Source organism: Triturus cristatus, chromosome 8 (assembly GCF_964204655.1).
Source record: "Triturus cristatus chromosome 8, aTriCri1.1, whole genome shotgun sequence".
NCBI lineage: Eukaryota > Metazoa > Chordata > Amphibia > Caudata > Salamandridae > Triturus > Triturus cristatus.
In genome coordinates, this window is record NC_140591.1 from 141,382,593 (window position 1) to 141,404,921 (window position 22,329).

General features: G+C 49.1%; 1 long non-coding RNA gene across 2 annotated transcripts in view; it reads left to right on the forward strand.

Annotated features, from left to right (window-relative positions):
- LOC146801694 (uncharacterized) overlaps positions 1 to 22,329 on the forward strand; it is a 985,270-nt gene that overhangs the window by 367,854 nt on the left and 595,087 nt on the right. For both annotated transcript variants that reach the window (XR_014967644.1, XR_014967645.1), the window contains exon 2: positions 20,014 to 20,120. This is a non-coding gene — a long non-coding RNA (uncharacterized LOC146801694). The remainder of the gene's footprint in view (positions 1 to 20,013; positions 20,121 to 22,329) is intronic.

Here is a 22,329-nt window from a genome sequence, read left to right on the forward strand (position 1 = left end):
CGGCAAAAAACCCCTTCTAGAACATACAAGAGTGACGGATACATCCGTACCAGTCCTCTGGATAGGTGCACCCAACAAAAACAAAATACTAACAAAAGAAATCACTGGGCTCTTAGAAACCCCCGGTGGGAAAATGTATATAAATACGGGGAAAACCGAAACGCAGCTGTGTCATGTACTCCGTATCCACCGTACAAACTTTCACTCCCGCTACATATGTAACATACACTCGTAGCGAAGGAATAAAGAAGGGGCAAGGCTACCTCTTCTCTTCCATTCTTCAAAATAACGATACGAATGTCCCGCGAAATCCACAGGCTTGCAGAACCCAGCATGCGAGCGTCCAGCGTCCACTAAACAGGAAGTCAGGCAATCCAGGCAAAACAGGAAGTTCCAAGGTTACCAGCAAAGACCTTCCGGGTCACAGGACCGGGAAAGAAACCAAGCACCGATCATGTGCATGGAAGGGCGTTATATACTATCTTTCAGCCCGCCCATATCCCCAAGTGCACACCCAATCATGCGCGCATGGCAGACGGAAAGGAAAGACAAAGAAGGTAAGGGGGATTAGCTCCATCAGATCCCAACAGGAGCGTACCTGGGATCGATCTGTTCTTGATCTCTGTGAACAATCTTTGTTTGGCTTTCTACGTCGTGAAATTTCCTCTTCGAGGTTCTTTAGGAGATGCGTTTCACCTTTGGTGAACTCTGTGTTTCCTCTGCTTCTACTGATTCTGCGGGCCCTGAAGGAGGTGAAGATTAATTGGCCACAGGTCATCCTGGGTGTCCCGGACAGAGCATGGAGGCTGTGGTATTCTAGCCTGTTTAAACTGAGCCTATCCCCCTCCCTGAAGCTTACTCATTGGAAGCACTTAAGTCTCACCGGAAGGCAGGGTCCTGCACACAAACCTCCACAATCTATACCTCTGGGCGTGGAGTTTTAACAGATCTAACTAAGGGGCTGATTCTAATCTCGCTCGGACAGCCCTCCGAGAGCTGTCCATAGCCTTACCTTGCGACCGTCTCGTTCCGGGAGCCGGTCCGTCCGGGCGATGAAGTACAATGCACAATGGTTTAAAAATCCCGACCGGAACGTAGGCTCCGATTCCAGCAACATTTCCCATACGAGCCGGATCCGTAATCGCCGATTCGAGTCGCCCGGAAGCAGTTTCACAGAAGTTTCCGGCCGGACAAGTACGATGCGTACTTCATACGTGCCGAATGGGTCGCCACTTCCAGCACGTCACAGCATCCGGGAGAGCTGCATTGCAGGTCCAATTCGCGACACAACCCGATCCACGGCTACGAGACGGACCAACTCTCAACGTGTACGAGACGGAGCAACAATCAGCAAGTACGAGACGAACCAATGATGAATCCCATCGCGCAGGTCATCCCAGTACTGTATATCTATGACCAGATCAGGAACAGACGCATACATGGTAGACGGTAAGTCAGACACCCACCACACAAACAAACGTCATGAACCCACGAAATGCTACACACACTTAGGGGGTGGATATCATTTCCACCAGCAACAGCCAAACCATAGGGGTTGTATGGTCATCACCACCAGCAGTTCCCACAAATAGGGGGGGATGCTCAACACTCAGGCAGTCCCTACTCATAGGGGGCTGGATGCCCATCACTACCAGCAGTCCCTACTCATAGGGGGCTGGATGCCCATCACTACCAGCAGTCCCCACTCATAGGGGGGGGCTTATCACTACCAGTAGTACCTACTCATAGGGGACTGGATGCCCATCACTACTACCATCTCCATTCATAGGGGGCTGGATGCCCAGCACTACTACCATCCCCACTCATAGGGGGCTGGATGCCCATCACTACTACCATCCCCACTCATAGGGGGCTGGATGCCCAGCACCACCAGTACCCCCTACTCATAGGGGGCTGTATGCCCATCACTACTACCATCCCCACTTATAGGGGGCTGGATGCCCAGCACCACCAGTACCAATTACTCATAGGGGGCTTGATGCCCATCATTACCAGTATCCCCTACACATAGGGAGCTGGATGCCCAGCACCAACAGTGCCCCCTACTCATAGGGGGCTTGATGCCCATCATTACCAGTATCCTCTACTCATAGGGGGCTGAATGCCTAGCACCACCAGTACCCCCTACTCATAGGGGGCTTGATGCCCATCATTACCAGTATCCCCCACTCATAGGGGGCTGGATGCCCAGCACCACCAGTACCCCTACTCATAGGGGGCTTGATGCCCATCATTACCAGTATCCCCCACTCATAGGGGGCTGGTTTCCCAGCACCACCAGTACCCCCTACTCATAGGGGACGTGATGCCCATCATTACCAGTATCCCCAACACACAGGGGGCTGGATGCCCAGCACTACCAGTACCCCCTACTCATAGGGGGCTTGATGTCCATCATTACCAGTATCCCCTACACATAGGGGGCTGGATGCCTAGCGCTACCAGCATTCACACACATAGGGTGACTAAGCAACCCCACCCACCATCTTGGCAAGATTGTATGTTTTTGTGTGTAAAATGCTCACAACACAGATCCTGACAGTGAAGATACAATGTGACTCCCAACACGTGTGTCCAAAAGATGATTGTGGGGTTAAAAAATCCAGCATTTTAGGATCATTGTGGTAATGGGGTCTAAACCCCCCCTCACTACAGTGATCAAAAGGTGATTGTGGGGTTCAAAACACCAGCATATCAGGAACATTGTGGTAATGGGGTCTAAACCCCACATCACTATAGTGACCAGAAGGTGAGTGTGAACATAAAAATAGCAGCATCTTCAAACCAGCATGTATGATTCCTGGTCCCAACACCACAAGCAATGTCGTGGCAATGTAGTGGGTGTGTCACAGACAAACAGATTTGGTGAGGCAAAGATTGCTGTGTATCACAAGAACATCCTCTGCCATGTGCAGACAAGCATCGGCCTTGATCCCTGTCAATGCCTCCAGTGTCCAATTAGACTATGTGAAAAGTGAGCATCATGATGCATACACACATATCTTTACGAACAGACACACAAACTAAGGAATCCTGTGGAGACTGTAGATGTTAGGTGACCAAGTCCCATACCATGGCAGCAATGGGACATACCAAACATGATTAATGTGCAGGCTGATGAGCTAGGAGACACAGGGACTCTAGGGAAAAACCTCCAAACAACATCCAGCCAATGGACCGCAAAAGCCATACCAATGCAGTGGTGCAGAGGAAGCCCCACACTCCGCATATCATTCACAACATGTGTGTGTGTTTCAGTGTCCCCAGGCCAGTACACAACACATGATGGTGGGCTGAACTCCAATGACACAGATGTGTACACAGTGCCATACAAAAGTAACTTATGAACTGTGCACCCCTTTGTGGGCAAGCAGGCATTGTCAGATGAGTAGGATCCCAACGGATTCATGTGACACAAGCTGGGCGGAACAGCAACCAACACAGCACTACCCTCAGGGACCCTACATTGGGGTGACAGTAGCCTGTATGACAATCCCACTGTGATGACAAAGGTAGATGTTGCCCATACTGTGGAGCACAGTCACCTGTGCACACTGGGTCATGTGTCCTGACCAACAAACTTCCATCACACCTACACAAACAAATCACTGGCCATGGCCTGTAATCAATTGGCAAAATGAAGGTAGGGGCCTAGCCATGAGACAACTCACATTTGGCCACTCTCAACACCACACACCTTGATCTGCACCAATGTGCATCAGCTAAGCACACATGGACTGGTGACATTGCTCATGCACCGATGACAATCCCAGGGGTGGTAGGGGAATATAAGGTACCCAAAACTCCTCACACATGGCCAGTCAACAACCCTTGTGAATGTCTGCCACACTGCACAGTATGCGGTACATGGGCATGACGTGAAATCTACCAGAACCATTGGGATCCCTGCCACACTCCCACACCAATGAGGAACCAAAGGAGAGCCACAAAGAACACATGTTGACACCATCCAACATTTTCCAGCATTGCAGCTCTGACCTTGATGAGTGGGAGTAGTCACACACTGTCAGTGACCCACTCACTGACAGATACCACGTAGGGAAAACAACATGATGTTGGTAACACAGAAGTGCCAAGGGGAATCCTGAATGTGTCCCACGTGCGTTTGACAACATCCCCGGATCATACAACTAAAACACCTAGGGATGAAACCCTGATGACCAGTAGTTTGCCATGCACCTACATCCCAGAAAATCTAGGGCAAAGATGTTGGATGAACACAAGACAACTCAGCAAGCGCCACAAACAGGAACATCTGTAGGGAACACAGGCTGTGTGTAAAAAGGGAAGGGAACACACACAGACATGCTCACACAACACACACCATGGGCTCGGGCAATGTCACCGAATGACACACTGCCATGAGGGGACTCCACTCCTGGGGAAGGTCAGCTGTGCAAAACGTTGTCTGTGCAGGGCTCTGCCATGTCAGCATAACACTTGCTCAGTGAGCCAACAATTACAACACAATGAAAGCTCTGGTCAAATCAGCCTGTGTACGGGAGTGTCCCTTAAGTCATCTGCACATACGCAATACACATGTATAGCAAGTTGCACTGATGACACAGATGACTTGTGTACCATTGATGCACAAACCTGCCTGTCCAGTGGAGATGGGCCCAGTCAGGCAATCTTACAATGTGCACAAATGTAAGCCCAACATATGTGCAACAGTGTATGCCAAAGATGTGAAGTAGCAAACAATAGGAGAAAATCCTGTTCCCAAAATGTTCCTATCATTACACCCTAAAATTGCAGCAAAGGATGTCATGGATACATACCAGAATAGTACACATATCCCATGGACCACATGGAGTCCATCACATCAACAAATCAGTTTCTCATACCTTTAAAACACCATTACAGCAGAAAGTAAGTTCACGATACTCATCATCATCATGTACATTAGATGCAACAATTGGCTTTATTCAGCACATAAATCCTTCTAACTGTTAAGTCCACAATGTCAAAAGGCCAATGGCCAGTCCATTTCAAGAGTCCTACCAGGGTGACATGTGACAAGTTGTCACCCATTGTTTGCCTGCACTGCTACGGTCAGGGGACATCTCCCCTTGGAGGGGCATACATAGGGGCAGGCCAGGCACCGCAGGGACAGGATCAGGGGACAGCAGAATGAGGCAGGGGAGGGGTGGTGGGTGCAGGAGTGTCACTGGCAAATGCAGTGGAGGTGTTTTGACATAGTGGGCGCCGTCAACACTACAGGGCTCAAGTCAGATGGGGTGGTTGCCGGCACCACTGCAGTGGGCAGGTCAGATGGTGTGGACGGGGTCTACACAGCAGTGCCCAAGTCAGACGGGGTGGAGGTGCTCTCTACTATAGTGTCAATCTCCAAAGGAGTGTAATGGGGTTCAGATAAGGTGGGCAGGACGGGGCGGGGGACACGGTCTCCACACCAATGGCAGGAACAGGCTGAGCGTGTGAGGTGGGGTGGAAGTGCATGTGGTTGGGGGGAGGGACTAAGCATTTTGGGGGATGCGGTATTGGTGTGTGGGGCAACCTGGGGCAGGGTGTGGCGGGGGGACCTGTGGAGTGGTGGCCTGGGGGCTGCAGGACGGAGACTGTGTGGTGGAGGTGCGGTATTGTGGTGGGGTCTTGCCCTTCCTGGTCTGCAGGGATTTGCGGATGTGGGCCTCAGTGTCTGTGCTCCTGGGGAAGGGTGCCCGTGTGGCAGGGGAACTTCCCTCTGTGTTTGGTGACTTCCTCTTCCCCTTGTAAGTTGGAGCAGATGGATCGGTGGGAAAGAGGTCATGGTCACAGAGGAAGAGCTGCAGGGAAGGGAGGGGTTGCAGGTGAGGCAAGAGAAGGGGTTTTGGAGGGAGAGGCATCTGAGGACTGCAGAGTACTCGTGGATGCCTGTTTGTGTGTCTGTGACCCATCCCCTGTGTGTGTGCCATCAGTCCCCAGAGTGTGCGTGCTTGTGGGTCTGGATTTTGTCTTGCGTGGCTGTGTGCTGCTTGTGTCTGTTGTGGTGCGTACCTGTGCCGGTGTGTGTGTGCGTTGGACAGGTAGAGGATTGTGGATGTGGCAGAGGTAGGAGGGGTGAGGAACTGTTGGAGGAGGGACACTGCGTGGAGGCCATGGCCTGAATGGTCCGCTGTAGGGCAGACATGTTTGATGAGATGCCCTCCATGAAGGACACCAGTTGTGTCAACAGACTGGTGTGAGAATGAAGGACACTCAGCATTGCTGTCTGCCCTACATGGATCTGCTTAAGTAAGTCCACAGACTCCACACTCAGGGCAGCAGGGGAGACAGGGCCAGGGGCAGCGGTGCCTGGCACGAAGGAGACATGCTCCCTTACATGGGAGCCTCCATGGACATCTGGAATGGGAGCAGATGGGAGGGTGGAGATGGTGGTGGTGGCAGGGACAGACTCGCTAGGTGTTGTCTGGGGTCTGCTGACATCCGCCTCCACAAGGGAGTCATCACTCCAATTGCTGTGTTCCTCAGCCGAGGTGGTTGTAGCTGAGGTCTCCTCAGTGTGGCTCTCCTCACCCTCCGTGCCGCTGGGTCCCTACGACTCCTCTGCAGCGGACCCAGTCTGGCTCTGCGGCTCCTCTTGGTCCGTGGAGCTGTCTCCTCCAGTAGCTGTAGATGCATCCGCAAACAATCAGGATAAACAGATCCACATCAGTCACCTGTATTGACCTGACACGTCACAGTCAGTACAGCACATTACTGAGTACGCCTTTGCATCATTTGCAAAATATTGCAAAAAGTGCTGACACATATTTGAACAAGACATGTCAGTCTGCCCGTCAAACATGCCCCTCATATCCTTCCCGTCCATGGACTCATCTGTCTGGGGAATGTAGTATGCCACTACTCATATGTGCACACATGCACCACATAGACAGTTGTCTGAACTGCAGGATTTGTGATTGAAATGTGTCAGTACACACATATCCCATCTCCTGCCACTGACTCAGTACATGTGTCAAGATAAGGGATGGCCAAAGTCATTATCAGTAATCTGGATATGCTTCCTTCACCAGGCACCATGATGTGCTCATGTATTGATGGTCAATGCCACAATTGAGTGCATGCAGGACAACTGACATTACTGCAGGATACACATTTGCAAGTGGTATACCATGCTACAGGCCAGTCTGGCTAATCAGTCATTACTGGCTTCAGTCACAAGGGCAGTGCATCCAAAAACAAACAGTTTGCACTGTCAAGTGCACATGTTCCCCCACTGTTACCCACATCTTAAGGCATCTGATGATCCCGCGTTGTACAAATGCTACAGTTGAGTGACTGCAAGCACAAATCTGTAAACATTATCACATCACAGTCTGATGAGAACGAATTAAAGATGCCTGCACTTTAATGTAGAATACACCATTAGGCACAGTCAAGTGATTACACACCTATGTTTTACCCCATTGTGCTGATCCAACAGCCACATGTCAGGTGGCTGCTCACCCCAAACTATTTAACACCCCAGGAGTCTAAAAAGCTAGGCCACTCCACAATGACACAGAGGCAGACACCTGATTGCACATTTCACAATGCACTAAATGTAGGCTGACACACAGGAGTAGGAGAACAGAGTGTACTTAATGTCCGGAGTAGGCATACCTGTCCTGGTCCATGTGCAACATTGGATTACCCTGAACACTAGGCATGTGTCAATGCATGTGTGACACACATGATGTATATTCTTCTAAGGCCCCAACAGTGTCTCACCTACTGCATGGGTGTGTGGTAAATACCCCAGACACATATGGTGAGCCAGAGCAGCAATTGGAACACATATTAATGGCCCACACAGAGTACATGTCAGATTTCTGGCAATGTGCAGACACATGTCAATCAGTTGGCTCACTCATGAAGCCCAAAACAATGCACCGGTAGCAGATGCTGTTTCCAACCTTAACCTTGGACAACAGCAGGGGCACACAACCCAAGTGACACAAGTCACAGACTGAAAGAGCCACACCTGTGTATCAGATGAAGATGGGCCATAACCTAATTTAGGCACATAACTCTTGTTCAAGCAGACAGACGAACTGTGGGAGTGTAACCAGGCTGAAGGAGTGCAAAGAGCATTTGAGACATAGTTCGGAGAATAGGCATGCACTTACCCCCTCCTTGCTGCTGTCTGGCTTTAACTGCCCATCCAGGTCAGGGAAGACCACCGTCAGAATCTAGAGCATGTGGGGGGTCAGGGTCCGTTGTCTGCCCCTTCTGCGAAGAGGCGACAGGTTCAGCTGGACTCTTGCGATCCTCCGGGTCTAGCCACGAAGGTCCTGCCACCTCTTCTGGCAGTTGCGGATGCGACGCCTGTGGACCCCCACGGATCGAACTGCCCAGGCAATGGTCAGACAGATCTCCTGTTTCTGATGGGCATCAACCTGTGAGGATGACAAAGTTAAAATACCATTATACTACACATGCAACATGTTTGTGCATCACACAGTTGGATATACATGTAGTGCAACTATGGTGATGGACAGTTGTCCTGCATTAACAACATGGAAACATTGCCTGGGTATTATAACTGTGTAAAATGCACTTTTCCAGCACAGTACCTGTTCACTACAGGTACCTACACACTTTGGGGGTTACAACTACTCAGTGAGCATGCTAGCCACTGGTGTACACAATGCCATTAGTGCTAGTCAGACAAGATGCACAATGAGAAAGGATGTGGACTGCACACTCACCTGCTCCCCTGGTTTACCATACAGCTTGCTGTACTGTGGAAGGAGGCTGTCCAGCAGGGCCTGGTTCTCCTCCTCTGTGAAGGCTGGGGCCCTCTCCACAGTACGTGCCATTCTTGGAGCCAGAGGATGCAGAGACAGCAGCAGTGGTAGCAGAGATGTCAATCTGGAGCATGTAGTGCAGACAAGTGAGCTCGCAGGGAACAGACATCCTTATATCTGTGCTGGAGAGGCCGATTCTGTCCCATGCGTCCAAGGCGATAGGTCCAACACGTTTGCATCCTATGAATCTGTCCAATCCATCGCATTGCACGCCTCGTACACGCCTTCAGCATCGTTCAAAAATTTCAAGTTCATGACACCAATGAGTTTGATACATTGTTGTAGGGAGCCAACTGACTTTTCAGCATACGAATCGTACAAGTATCAAATCCACGTCCGTCTCCATGATAGTCAATAGCCAATGCGTGCGCACGGATCGGTCCCTAGGTGTACGACGCATCTGAAAAAGTCACCCGCGTCTGTCACCATTGCAGTCAATGGCCAAGAGGTGTACGGCGCGTCTTTGAAAAAGCCACCCGCATCTGTCACCATTGCAGTCAATGGGCAAAAAGGATGCCACCCATCATAGCTTGCCAGGGACCCATGTGGACACCTACAACAATACAGTCTGTGACACAGTATATCAAAAGGCATGTCAGGCTGCATTACCTGTGTGTGTATGTGGGTCAACATGTGATTTAGTATGTGGCACTTAGTGGCACCCACTCCCAGGCTGTGCAAGGTGTCATGGGGACAGATACCTTTGTGTGTTGTGCACATAACCACTGTGATTGCCAACCACTGTGATTGCCAACTGTACAGTTCAGAGCACGAGGCATGAACACAGTTCCAGTGGTACATTGTGTATGACATGTGACATACACCCTAACTCTTAGGTGTAATAGTATGTGTGTCACAGGGTGTCCCAGTGCCACAAATGTGATGTTCATCCACATTATGTGTGCATTTTGCAACGCAGATGACTCTGATTTCATGTGCTCAATGTCAAACAGTAACCACATCCATATGTTTTGTCAGTGTGAGTTGATGTTGCATATGTGTGTCACAGACATCCATGTATGACCTGCAAAAAAATCAGGTGGCACTTCATGTGGGTATCATGTGTGTGTTGTGGCGTGTACATGAGACGCTACATCATGATAGTGGCCTTGTGGCATTTCAAGGTCCCTGTGTCTGTCAAAAACCTGTGATGTGGGGAAGACATCTGTCCTCACTAGTCAATGTGGTGTGTGTTTGGTATGTGACACTCGTACTGATGTAGAGAGCCCATAGATGTGTCACAGCACAACATGGACCTTGTTGTGTAAACCTGTAGAGCTGAGATGTCAGATGATGGGCATGTATCTGACATATGTGCCTATACCCAACAGCACACACATCAGGTACTTGTGTCCTGTTATGATGTTTCATGTGCAATTTAGCGTGGACACTGGCACATAGATAGGGTAACTGACAACCTTTATTTGCTCATCTATGTACTGCAGGAGACCAGCTGTCCACAGACCGTTCCCTGACCTTGCAACCATGGTTGAACGTGACTGCATACGACGGTACCACTTCGCTAGGCCAATGATTGATGATTTGGCGGAGCAGTTGGCCCCACACTTGCAACCTGGCCGACCATACCCTACAGCGCTGACCCCCAAGGTGAAGGTGATGGCAACCCTACACTTCTTTGCCACCGGTACCTTCCAATACACTGTTGCTTCTGCTGGTGGGATGTCACAGACCATGTTCAGCCGTGTGCTTCGAGATGTTTTGGAGGCGATGTTGCATTTCCTCAACCACTACATACATTTCCCAACACCACAACAACTCACTGACGTCAAGAGTGACTTATATACACTGGGAAGGATGCTACACGTCATTGGCTCCATTGATGGGACACATGTGGCTTTGGTACCACCACAGGCACATGAGCAGACATACCGAAACAGGAAACATTTCCACTCAATAAATGCTCTGGTAGTATGTCTTGCGGACAATGCTTACATCATGAGGAGTAGTCGCATCTCAACGATGATGTCACCGATGCAGTACCAGCATACATGGCTTGTCGGTGTGTACTGACTGTTTACCATTGTGTTTATTTGGTAAAGTTGTTTTCCACCCTCTTTTCAGACTCATCTAATGTGCAATTGTCTGTATGTAGGTGACTCCGGATACCCCAACATGCCGTGGTTGCAGACACCCCTCAGGAACCTGTGACACCGGCGGAGATGCGCTACAATGAGGCACATGGTCAGACCAGGAGATAATCGAGCAGAAATGTGGTCTCCTGAAAAGCAGATTCCGCTATCTGGACAAGACAGGTGGGGCCCTCCTGCTAAGGTGTGCAAAATCTTCATCGTGTGTTGCATGCTACACAACCTGGCAGTGAGGAAAAAGTTGCCTCACATCCAAGATGACGATGACCAACATCCGCCAGCCTTGGAGGATCCTGCCCTGGGGCATGATGCCAGTGATGGTGAGGATGTGGGTGATGTTCGGACCCAGCTGATCCACAACTTCTTCACATGAATGTCAGTATACAGTGATGTGATGTCAAAGTATTGTATTTGCCCGATATATGTTGGTGGTGCACTGGTGCTGCTTGAGTGTGGCTGTGTGCTACTTGACAGGATGCTTGCAGTGATGTGTCCTTTAAGGTAGTCTGCACTCCCAAACAGTGTTTACCTGATTTCTAGGTTGTGTTTACGTACCTTGGGATTTGTTTTAGGTATGTATATTGTAGTTGTATGCTGTAAATCAGTGTTTTTGATTGTGTTTTCTGTCTGTCCTTCACAGGGTACTTTGGCTGCTGTATGGTGAGGTCTGAACCCCGACACCCAGATTCCTGTTCCAGAGTGCAAGTAGTCGTTGTCCCAACCAGTGATGTGCCACACACCCCTGGACTTTCATTGTTTACCACTTGGTTACCTTTTGATCACTGTCACGTGAGGTTACCTTGCATCAGTTGTGGAATTCTCAGGTTGTGAATCTTTAATAAACCTGTGCTTCACTTTGGAATGTGCTTCGTCTGTATACACACATCCGACAGTCATTTGCATTCTGTACCTGTGGGCTGATTGCCACTGACTCAGGATGGGTGTGGTGTATGTGCATTCCACTGTATTTCCTGTCAACATCAGTGTAGGCGATGAGTTAGATGGCCATGGTGAGTATACGTTGAGTTGCCCTAGTGGCATGTCTCCCTCATATGTGTCACATTACCATGACTCACATAACGGTGTTCACATTGCTGTAGTAGTTTGCATGCTCGGTGTTCTTTAGCAGATCATCATCTCCATGACACAAAACAAGTTAAAATCACAACAGAGCCAAGTATTGTGTGATTGTGATTTTATTTACAAACATGTGTGAGGATAGTGAACGTAATTGGAAGTGCTGTACAGTGTGATGTTAATCCAAAGTTCAAAGGTGAGTTGGTAGTGTTGCAAGATGAAATGTCCAGAACAAAGTCCACAGTAATTTGGTCCAACTTAGACCCTCCATGTCAAGTGGGTGAGTTGAGTGTCAGTCAACAAGGTTAAATGGTTTGCACACAAAGGACAATATCAAAAAGAGGTGTTGAGTTCCTGGGGGATGTGCATGGCCATCAGCGTCTCATTTGCCCTTCTTCGGACGACCCCACTTCTTTCTCGGGGGACCCTCAAGTGCAGGCTGCTGCGGTGACGAGGACTCTCCGCCAGAGTCCTCCTCCCTCCCTGTGGCTGTTGCGGATGTTGTGGCAACAGATGTTGTGGGCGCACAGGGAGGTGTGGTCATGTTGGCGCTGATCTGACGGAGGCATTTCAGTATGTCCCTATGCACCGCTGTTAGATTATCCAATTTGTCCCACTTGGACTCCATGCGGGACATGTGTGTCTCCACCCGGGACATGTGGGAGTCCAAGCGGGCATAATGGGCAGCCTGCTGTTATTTGAGGTCCTTGAGGATCCCCACTACCTGCCCAAAACCTCCGGTGCTTTCATGGTATGCATCTATGATGCGTCCCAGGTGTGACTCATCATGCAGTCCAGCCCCCTCTGCAGGCCGTGTCCTCTGCCTGCCCCCCCACACACGGGCAGGACCTGCCCTGGCAGTCACAGGCGACACTGGGCCACCTTAGGTGTTGGCGTTGGTGGTGTTGTTCGTCGCTTCCAGGGTGCCATGTGTACCTGTGTCATCGGTGGTCTGTGGCCTTGGTCTGTCCGTGTGGGCAGCGGTACTCTGTCTGTTGTCAGATGTGGCAGGAGTGGTTGCAGGTGGTGCTGATGTTCCTACTGCTGGTGCTACACGATGACTCACACCGGAGGTGCCAGGTCGTTCGTGGTCGTCGTCCGAAGAGGACAGAGACTGATCCACACCGGGGAGCTCAGGGTCTGCCAGAGTCTGGGACTGGGACTCTTCTTCAGTTCCTGCTGTGTCCCCAGCATCCCCTGTGGTTGGAAGAGACGCACAATGTATGTTATGGTTCTACAGACATCAACGTTTCACACACATGACAGTTGCCACTGGACATCATTATGAGAGTCTGTACATTGCATTGTCCTAAGTTGCGACAGACAGAGGTTGATATTGTTGAAGCACTTTGTCATGGCAACCTGAAGCATTTCAATGTGCCCGTCAAGCTGTGTGCATGACCAGCTCATGTATTGGTCAATTGTCTGTACATGGCCATTGCTACTCAAGTGCCATCACATGCCTGACACAGCTGTATCCTCCCTGTTCACATTTGTGCTTTAACGATGACATACGTGCAATTCCACTTTGGGTATGTTGCAAGCTTGGGGCATGTGTGGTGCCAGTTTTTGCTTGTCTTTGTGCGTCAAATTGGTGTGTCTGAGCAACATGGTCACAGTCCGGTATGCCTGAGATCTAATGTGAGATACTATTTGGTTGTCTGTGTTTCTAGTTCACATCTCATTTCATACAAGTCATGGTGTTACCGTAGTTAATGATGTTGGTGCTGAGTTTTGTCCGTGCTAACATCATTTATCTTGTCAATTTCCTCCATGGTGAGAGGGATTGAGCACAGCAGCTCTCTTGCGTTTCCATGCTCATGACAGTGATGGCCAGAGGCGTGTGTGTTGCAGTTCTGCTGCTGTGAGTTGCAGGCCTCCTCCAATGCAGTCCAGGTTAGTCATTGTGCTTGGATTGTCTATGACAGTGAGTGATGTGTTGTGTGAATGATGCATACAAGGCAGAACAATTTTAAATTGAAATACAGCTCCCAACTGCACCTTTTCGGAATGACACCATGCTACAGTGTCAGGTATATGGGTGTGTCCATTCTAGTCACTGTCAGGTGTCCCCTGTCAATAATGTATAGGTGACATTGTGTGTATGTACTATGTCTGCATCTCCCCAATTGTCATCTACGAGACACACCTTCACAGCCAGGTCAGGGAACACTCCAGGGACACTGCATCCCCAGACAGTTCCAATGGCTGTGAGTGTAAATGTGTTTGAGTTGGCCAGTGCGTAGGTGTGACTTGCAGCCAATTCATACATCAGGACCATGTGTCAGCCATCTTGCCAAGGCATTTACTTTCGGAGTGACTGGTCCCAAGGGTGCTGTTTGTTCTGGCTGAGAAGGTGTGTTTTGAGCCGGCCTTGATAGCATTTGGAGTCATCACAGGACCTCCTTCACCCACAGAGGCCAGGTAATCCCCCATGTGGCATGATTCCATTGCAGGGAGTCACAGTTTACACTTAGGATGTCAGGCAGTAGTGTCCTGTTGTTTGTTTGAGCCCAAGTCCCAGCAGGGCCTTGTACTCCCCACAGCCGGGCCTGGTGTCAGCCATCTTTTCAGTACATTTGCACTCCCTGTGAGATGATCATGGTTCAGTGTGAGTTGCTGGGACATGTGGGTGGGGGACTGTTGGCTGTGACTGCAACTCCCATCATGCTTTTGGCTACACCCACCTTCCCACAGTACCTAACCTTCCTTTCCCTGTGTGGTGGTGTGCCTGTGCTGACAAGATGGCAGACAGTGGTGTCCTGGTGTTTGTTTGAGCACAAGTCCCAACAAGCCCATGTGCTTCACGCAGCAGAACCCAGTGTGGTAAATCTTAGTGAGATATTTTAATTGAGTCTCTGGGAATGCATTATCCCAGGTGAGTTGTGTGGAGTTTGTGTTAAGGGGTGTGTGTGTGCAAGAACCTGCTGGTAGATGTAGTCAGAGATGGCAGTACTCCTTCCCACTAGGCCAGATATCCCACCATGAGGCATGCCTACATTGCAGGGAGTGCAAGTTACCTTTCAAGCTGTCAGGCATTGGTGTCCTGTTGTTTGTTTGAGCACAGGTCCCAGCAGGGCCTTGTGCTCCCCACAGGAGGGCCTAGTGTCAGCCATCTTGTCAGTATGTTTGCACTCTCTGTGAGGTGAGCATGGTCAGTGTGGGCTTGATGGACCATGTGGGTGGGGTACTGTTGACTGTGACTGCAACTCCCATCATGCTTTTGGCTACACCCACTTTCCCAGCATACCCAACCTACCTTACTTTTGACTCTGCTTCCCTGTGAGTGAGTGAGACAGCAATGGCAAGATGACTGACAGTGCCGTCCTCTTGTTTGTTTGAGCACAATTCCCAGCAGGGCCTTATGCTCCCCACAGCAGAGCCCATTGTCAGAGATCTTGGAAGTGGCTTTTCACTCACTCTCTTGTGGAGCATGATCCCAGGTGTGTATTTTGGTGTTGGTGGGAGGGGTGTGTGTGACAGGGGCTGCTGGTAGATGTAGTCAGAGCTGATGGTCCTCCTCCCCCCCAGGCCAGATATCCCACCATGCAGCATGCTTCCATTGCAGGGAGTGGAAGTTAACACTCAGGATGTGAGGCTGTGGTGTCCTGTTGTTTGTTTGGGCACAAGTCTCAGCAGAGCCCATTCTCAGCCATCTTGTCAGTTTTTTTCAACTCCCTGTGAGATATGCATGGTTTGGGGTGGAGCTTGTGGGGCTTTGTGTGAGGGGGGCTGTTGGCTGTGACTGCAATGTAACACAACTGTCATTGTGCTTTCTGCTACAAGCACACTCTCAGCAGACCCAACCTTCCTTACTTTTGACTCAGCGTCCCTGTGAGGTAGTGTGACAGTGGTGGCAAAATGGATGACAGTGTTTGTTGGTGATTTATGCCAATGCCTTGCAGTATTTGTTGTTAGGTTTATACATGTTATGACATAGTTCCATATTAGTATGAAATGTCAGGTATTTTGTTTGTGTACCTGGCATATACGTCACAGGATACTTGCCTTTCTGTTGCTATGACTTTGCTAACAGTACTTGGTTTCACTGTCCCCTTGACAGTGATATATGTGTATTGCCGCACAATATTGAGTATATTGATTGTGTACTCACCAGGCTCTGGTATTCCTGTTAATCCATGAATGCTCTCCGGTGGTAGGATGGCCCGCACCTTCCCCTCCCAGGACCTGAAGTGTGTTCTTTTGGCAGGAGGGGCCACTGCCAGTCTGCTTGCTCAAGGCGTGCTCCCTGTCGATGAGCTTCTTGACCCTCCTGCGCACATCATAGAACCTGTTCTGAATATCGTCCGTTGTGTGCAAACAAGGTGCATGTGCGTTGACCTTGTCGACAATCCTCTCCCACATCTTTGTTTTCTGTGACTTGGGGGTCTGTTGGACCAATGTGCCAAACAACTGTGGCTCTACTCTGAGGATTTAATCAATCATGACTTCCAACTCACTATCTGTGAACTTTGGATTCTTCTTGGGGGGCATGGTGCTGGGTGGTTGTGGGGATTGATGTGTGTGAGGGTGTAAGTGAGTGTGGTGGGTGTGAGTTTATCTGTGACTGTGTGATTGATTTTTTAGAGGTGCAACTGGTGTAGATGTTGTGTGGTGCGTGAGTTGTGGTGTGTCTCTGCAGTGTGGTGATGTTGTCTGATGTCCTATGACTGTAGTTTGCAAAGGATCGTGATAGGGATTTCTGGCCTTTATGTAGGTGGAGTTGTGGATGTGTCTTTGTTCCATTTTTTTTTTATTTATTGGCTTTGTCATTGCTTGTTTGGTCCTTTTTTGTCATTTTTCCTTTGGTTTTGTTGGGCATGATGGAGACGTTCATTTAACCGGGACGGACGCTGCCAGTGACTCTTGCGGGGTAATCCGAGTCTGTCACACTAACATTCTGCTGTTTTTCCACGTTGGCGTACATGTCGGTCGCAAAGGAGTCTATTGTTTGCTAGTCACTGTTTTCTGTGCATCTCAGTCTTCCGGATTGTGCTCCGTGCGAGTCGGTCTCGTTTCACACGCATTGCATCGTACTACGCGGGTGGTACAGTGGGGTACGTGTCGGTCGGGTCCTTTCCTAATGCGCGTCGGTCGGTCTGATTCCCGGTCTGTTTACGGGCAAATGACTGGTTTCCGTACGGATCGGTCGTGCAGCATGTGTTCCGTACGAGTGGGTTGCAATTCACATGCGTTGCATCGTACTACGCGGGTCGTAAGGTGCCGGTATGTGACGGTCGGTCTCCATTCCCGGTCCGTGTCGGTCGGTACGTTTTACAATCAGAATCGGCCCCTAAGTGTTGTTTGTTGCTGCCAAAAGCTGTGGATATGAACCTGGTGGCTCGTCGTCATTCCACAAAGTCCATCTACTCTGGCCAACTTAGCAAAGTTTGTGGCCTGGTTATGACAAGGCTTTGCTACCTTAACCGTTACTATTGGCATTTCTGTGTTTAACTAATTATCCCTCCTTGTTCAATTCACCCGTTGTGATGCGTTTTTGAAAGGGCTTACATATATTTTTCTAACTGCAGCCTTTGTTATGCCGGAGTTGGACTTTAATTTAGTTCTTACTTTCTTGATGTGTGTACTCCTTGAACAAATGCATAGTTGCACTCTGAGGTTGCCGACTCTATTTTTTAGAAGCACTTCTGCTTGACGCATCAGTGAGCTGCAGGCGCTTGTGGTGCAAATGCCCTGATCTATGTTCAACCCTGACAAATTGGTGCTTCAGACTTTTTCCCAAAGTGATGTCTTCCTTCCATGTGTGGCAGTCTGTCATGTTCCCTGTGCAGTACATTCCCAGCGTGGCAAAATACCTACGTGCCAAATCCTCGTAAGGAAGCGAAGAGGTTGCACCAGTGGGTTCCCAAATGGTCCCTAATCTTTTATATTAATAGATCTAGGGAACACTGTCTGGATAATCAATTTTTCATTGATTTCCTGATGTGAATAAAGGGAAGGTGGTCCAAAAGCAGACCTTATTAATAAATACTATCCTGTGTAAGAAGATGTCTTACGTTCTGGTCAAGAACAAACCTTTTAAGTTCCTTTGAGTACCATCCAACAGAGCCAAGGCCGCTACTATGTCCCTGGATAGAAGCCTTCCTGTATTAGATCCCCGACAGTAGGGGTGGGCGGAATTTGCGAAAGTGACTTTCGCAAATTATCGCAAAAATGTTAAAAATCTCCGCAAACACGCGGAAATATCGCGAAGATGCGGAAGTTTTTTGTCCCGCCCGTTCGCGGTATTTTCTGCGTGGTCATGGCTCGCCAACTTACCCATGCGGTTGCTCGCGGGCGCGGCCATCTTGTTTTCACTCTTCTCGCGGTGCATGATCGCGAGAAGAAAGACGTGATCGCGCGACCAATGACATTACTGCGGGCGCGAACTGTCGCGAGACAGCGCAAATGGCTACCAACAATCCAATGTCTCGTGGAGAACGCGACCGGATCGGGAAAACCTGTCGGCGAACGCGGGGATTCAGGTAAGGCGATCGCGCGCGCGCAAGAATGTATTATTTTACACCGCGAGCCAGAAACAAAATATCGCTAAGTTGCGGAATGCGGAAATTTTGAAATTTTCGCGCTCTCCGCGGAACGCGAAAATGTCAAATTATTGCAATTTCCGCGAGCGGAACGGAAATTTAGCCCAGGCCTACCCGACAGGCTCCTCCTACATGTACATCCATCCACAAACCAAGTATTATTATTGCCTTGACTCAGGACCACAGGGAGGGTCATTTTGCCCACTTGACTGTGCAGTACTTTCTGGGGTGAAGTCCAGTCTTCAGACCATACGTCTTTTGGGGATTTACTGCTTGGATATCAAATCACAAGGAGAGGCAGATAGAATTAGCAATCAGAAAAGCAACTTACATTCTGTAATGCTCTTCCTGGATCATACTCTATCTAACTGCGGATTACTCTCGGCTCCTCCCCTTTATGTTGATTAGATATTTTTGGCATTAAAAGGGCCCAAGTAAAATTGGGCAGAAAACAATGATGATACACAGACTTGAACACACCAGGGTGGTGTGTATATGTGTATCTGTGTCTTCACATTAGTGAGGAGGAGATATTGCAAGTTTCCAAAAGGTAAGTATCTTGCTCAATTACCTCGCAAGATGTGATCTAATAAGTATAGTGAGTTTTCTTTATTTTTTTTAAAGTTATTTTACTTTTTTACTTAAATTGTTAATATTTCAGTGCAATTAGTAAATGTTATTTGTTATTGATTGTATATTTTTATTACTTATGTTGGTATTCTGAAATGGAAATTTTCTACAATATTTTTTAAATTAGCTAAATAATCATTGTATGTAAGTATTATGATTTTTCATTTTCTTTCGAAGTAAACATGAATTTGATGTGGCTTACACCTTAGGCCAGCCTCTCTAAACAATTTTACGGCCCTTTTTTTATCTTTCGCAGTTTACTGCCTTCCTCAAATTTTTATCATCCAAATATGTAATGCAACCTGTAGTTACATAACCTAGATCACAGTTTCTGACAAATGTGTACGGCACCACTGTGTCATCACCAGGTTATGCCAGACAAACTGATGGACGAAGCCTATCTGCTTTTTCCAGGACAAAGCATGCAGGAAGGTGTCCATCCTCCTGAATCATAGGCCACAGGTTGTGGGACACTGTGGTGGACGTTCCCCATGTCCACCTCCAACCGCTGTAACCAGTATGTGGTCTGCTGATCAGCGTTCAGCCCAGTCATAGGCTTTTAGTGCCATTGAACACAGTCAAAAAGTGTGTTTCTTCACAAGCTAAGTGTACTTGTGCGCAACATAGCTAAATATGTATGTACTTGGTATTTGTATAGTGCCAATTTAGCCAAAGGCAACAGAGTACTGTACAGGCTGAAAGTCAACGAGTAATTGAAAGAGTAAATACGCTGTTTGTAAATAATACATAGCTGCACCGCCTTAATAACTTGACTGTGAGACTGCCTAACGTGTGTCTTGTTTTGTGTATTCTTTACAGGGGTTAGAGTGCCTTTGTCCCTCGAGGAGCTCTTGGAACTCTTTGCATTTAATATAACCGTTAAAGATCAAGTGGAAGAAGTAGCTGTTGAACTATCTACAGTAAAGGTAAAATGACTTATTCTCATTGGGTGCCTAAGTATGCAGAGATCAAGAGCTTGTTGAATTGTGACAATGTATGGTCGATGGACGGAAGAAGGCATCGAAGGGTTGGTTAAAAAATACATACATTTATAAATGTTGAGCTTTATGTCCAGTAGGCTTACATTTTAGGAGTAGCCCAGAAATCCCAATCAATACTCATGGATATCTAGGCAAGTCTCAATTTCGGTGCGTACTCTCCTCCCCTGTACTTAAACATGTGGGTTGTTAACAAGAGCAAATTTGCAGAAATGTGCACATGGTCAGTGACTGGTTGCCGCCCCCCTCCCTATGACCTCACCAACCCCCGGACACAGGAACATAAAACATGGTATCTTTGGAAGGCGGGAGGTCGCAAGACCCCCCGGCCGTATTTATTAAGTAATAAAACAATAAAATTTATGGTTGCACGATAAACAGTTATACAAAAATCAGCAGGACATTAGATACATTATTGTCAACAGGTGTGAGTGACTATCCTTAACAAAATTCTAATACAGATTGTTTCCTAACCAAGTCTAACATCCTCCTCTGCATTTTTGTATACTAACATTTCTGGGCCGTATGGCAAGGTCGCTAACCGGTGTCAGGTCCTACTAGCTGCGCCTCCCCTAAAGATGTACGCATGCACAGCCGGGCCCGGTAATTAACCCGGTCCACGCCGTGAACTTCATTTACCCACTTAAGGAGGGCCCTTACTCTGCGCCATCCGGTGACGTCATGAGTATGCGCACGCGGGGTGGCTACCAGCCTAAGGAAAGCGTGACTCCCCAACCCACGCCCCTTTGAAGCACCAGTTACCTTGCCCCTGAGGTTCTAGGAGGGGCCAATGGCCCCTCCCCCTGGGCGGGAACCTCCATAGGATGATGCCCGCCCCCTCAGACCTTAAAATAGTTGCTCACCGTTCATGACCTTACCGCCACAGGCCAGCATTGTTAACCGACGATCTGGCCTCCCCCTTACCTAGACCTAAGCCAGGAGCGCGCTTACTTAGCAAATCCCTCCAACCAGGCCCAGACATTATTAGACCACAAGACGTTCGCTGCCTCAGTCAAGTGTACCCCGTCCCTCAGGTAGAACTGCTCGCCCCAGATACACCCATGTGGAATCGTCTGCAACCGGGGGGCTCGAAATAATTTGTCCAACTGTGTGTTGATCCTCAGTACCGAGTGATTCAACGCCCTGACCGAGTCCCCCCCCCGCCACTGCCACCGAGGGATAAGTTGCGACCAAACTAACGTGGCACCCGGGCAAGTCTTGGCCACCCAAGCTACATACCCTGTGAAGTGCCCCCAATAAGGCTGTCAGCCGTGCCAGTCCAATGGGCCTTCTCTTATCACCCCGGTAACCCTGTAAACGGCGCCAACCCCTCAAGGCCTTGCGTACCAGAAAGGTGTTAGTGGGATCTCGCATGCCCTTAGCCTGTGCGAAGAAGGAGACCGCCGCCCTATGTCTGCTCACAGCCCCCACTGAATGCCCTTCCCTATGCATCGATTCTAGGTAAGCTGCAAAGCTGTCCTCCTGGACCCACCTAACCTCCCATTCCTGCCCCAAGAAAGCCCGGTAATACAAAAAAGCCCCTTCGTAAGCTGTCTTGGTCCTGGGGGCTAAGCTAGCAACCACGAGGTCCTGTAATCTGGGGCACCAATCTGCCAAAGTACTGCCGGGAACTGCGCCAGCGAGGGGTCTGCTGCAGGAAGATGTTCTCTGAAAACCTGCATTTTAAAGCGAGAAAGGGAGTCAGCTGCATTGTTGAGGATGCCAGGGACATGCTTGGCTCTGAAAACCACATTCCATTTTAAGCACTGCAACACAATCTCCTTTATTAAGCGGAGTATGAATGGACAGCGTGCTCCCTGCTGGTTTATACATTCCACAACTGTCATGTTATCAGACCAGAACACCACGGATTGATTGCATAAGTGTTCCGGCCAGACCATCAATGCTACCCATATTGGGAAGAGTTCCAGGAAGCCAATGTTGGCGGTCAGACCCCGTGCTCTCCAGTCTGCCGGCCACCGCTGGGCGACCCACTTGGTCCCCAGGATGGCACCAAAGCCCGCACTCCCCGCAGCTTCTGTCCATAAACCCAATTCTGCTGATGTGGCGGGAGGACCTGACCACACTACTCTGCCATTAAAATCCTCCAGGAATGCCATCCGTATATGCATATCCT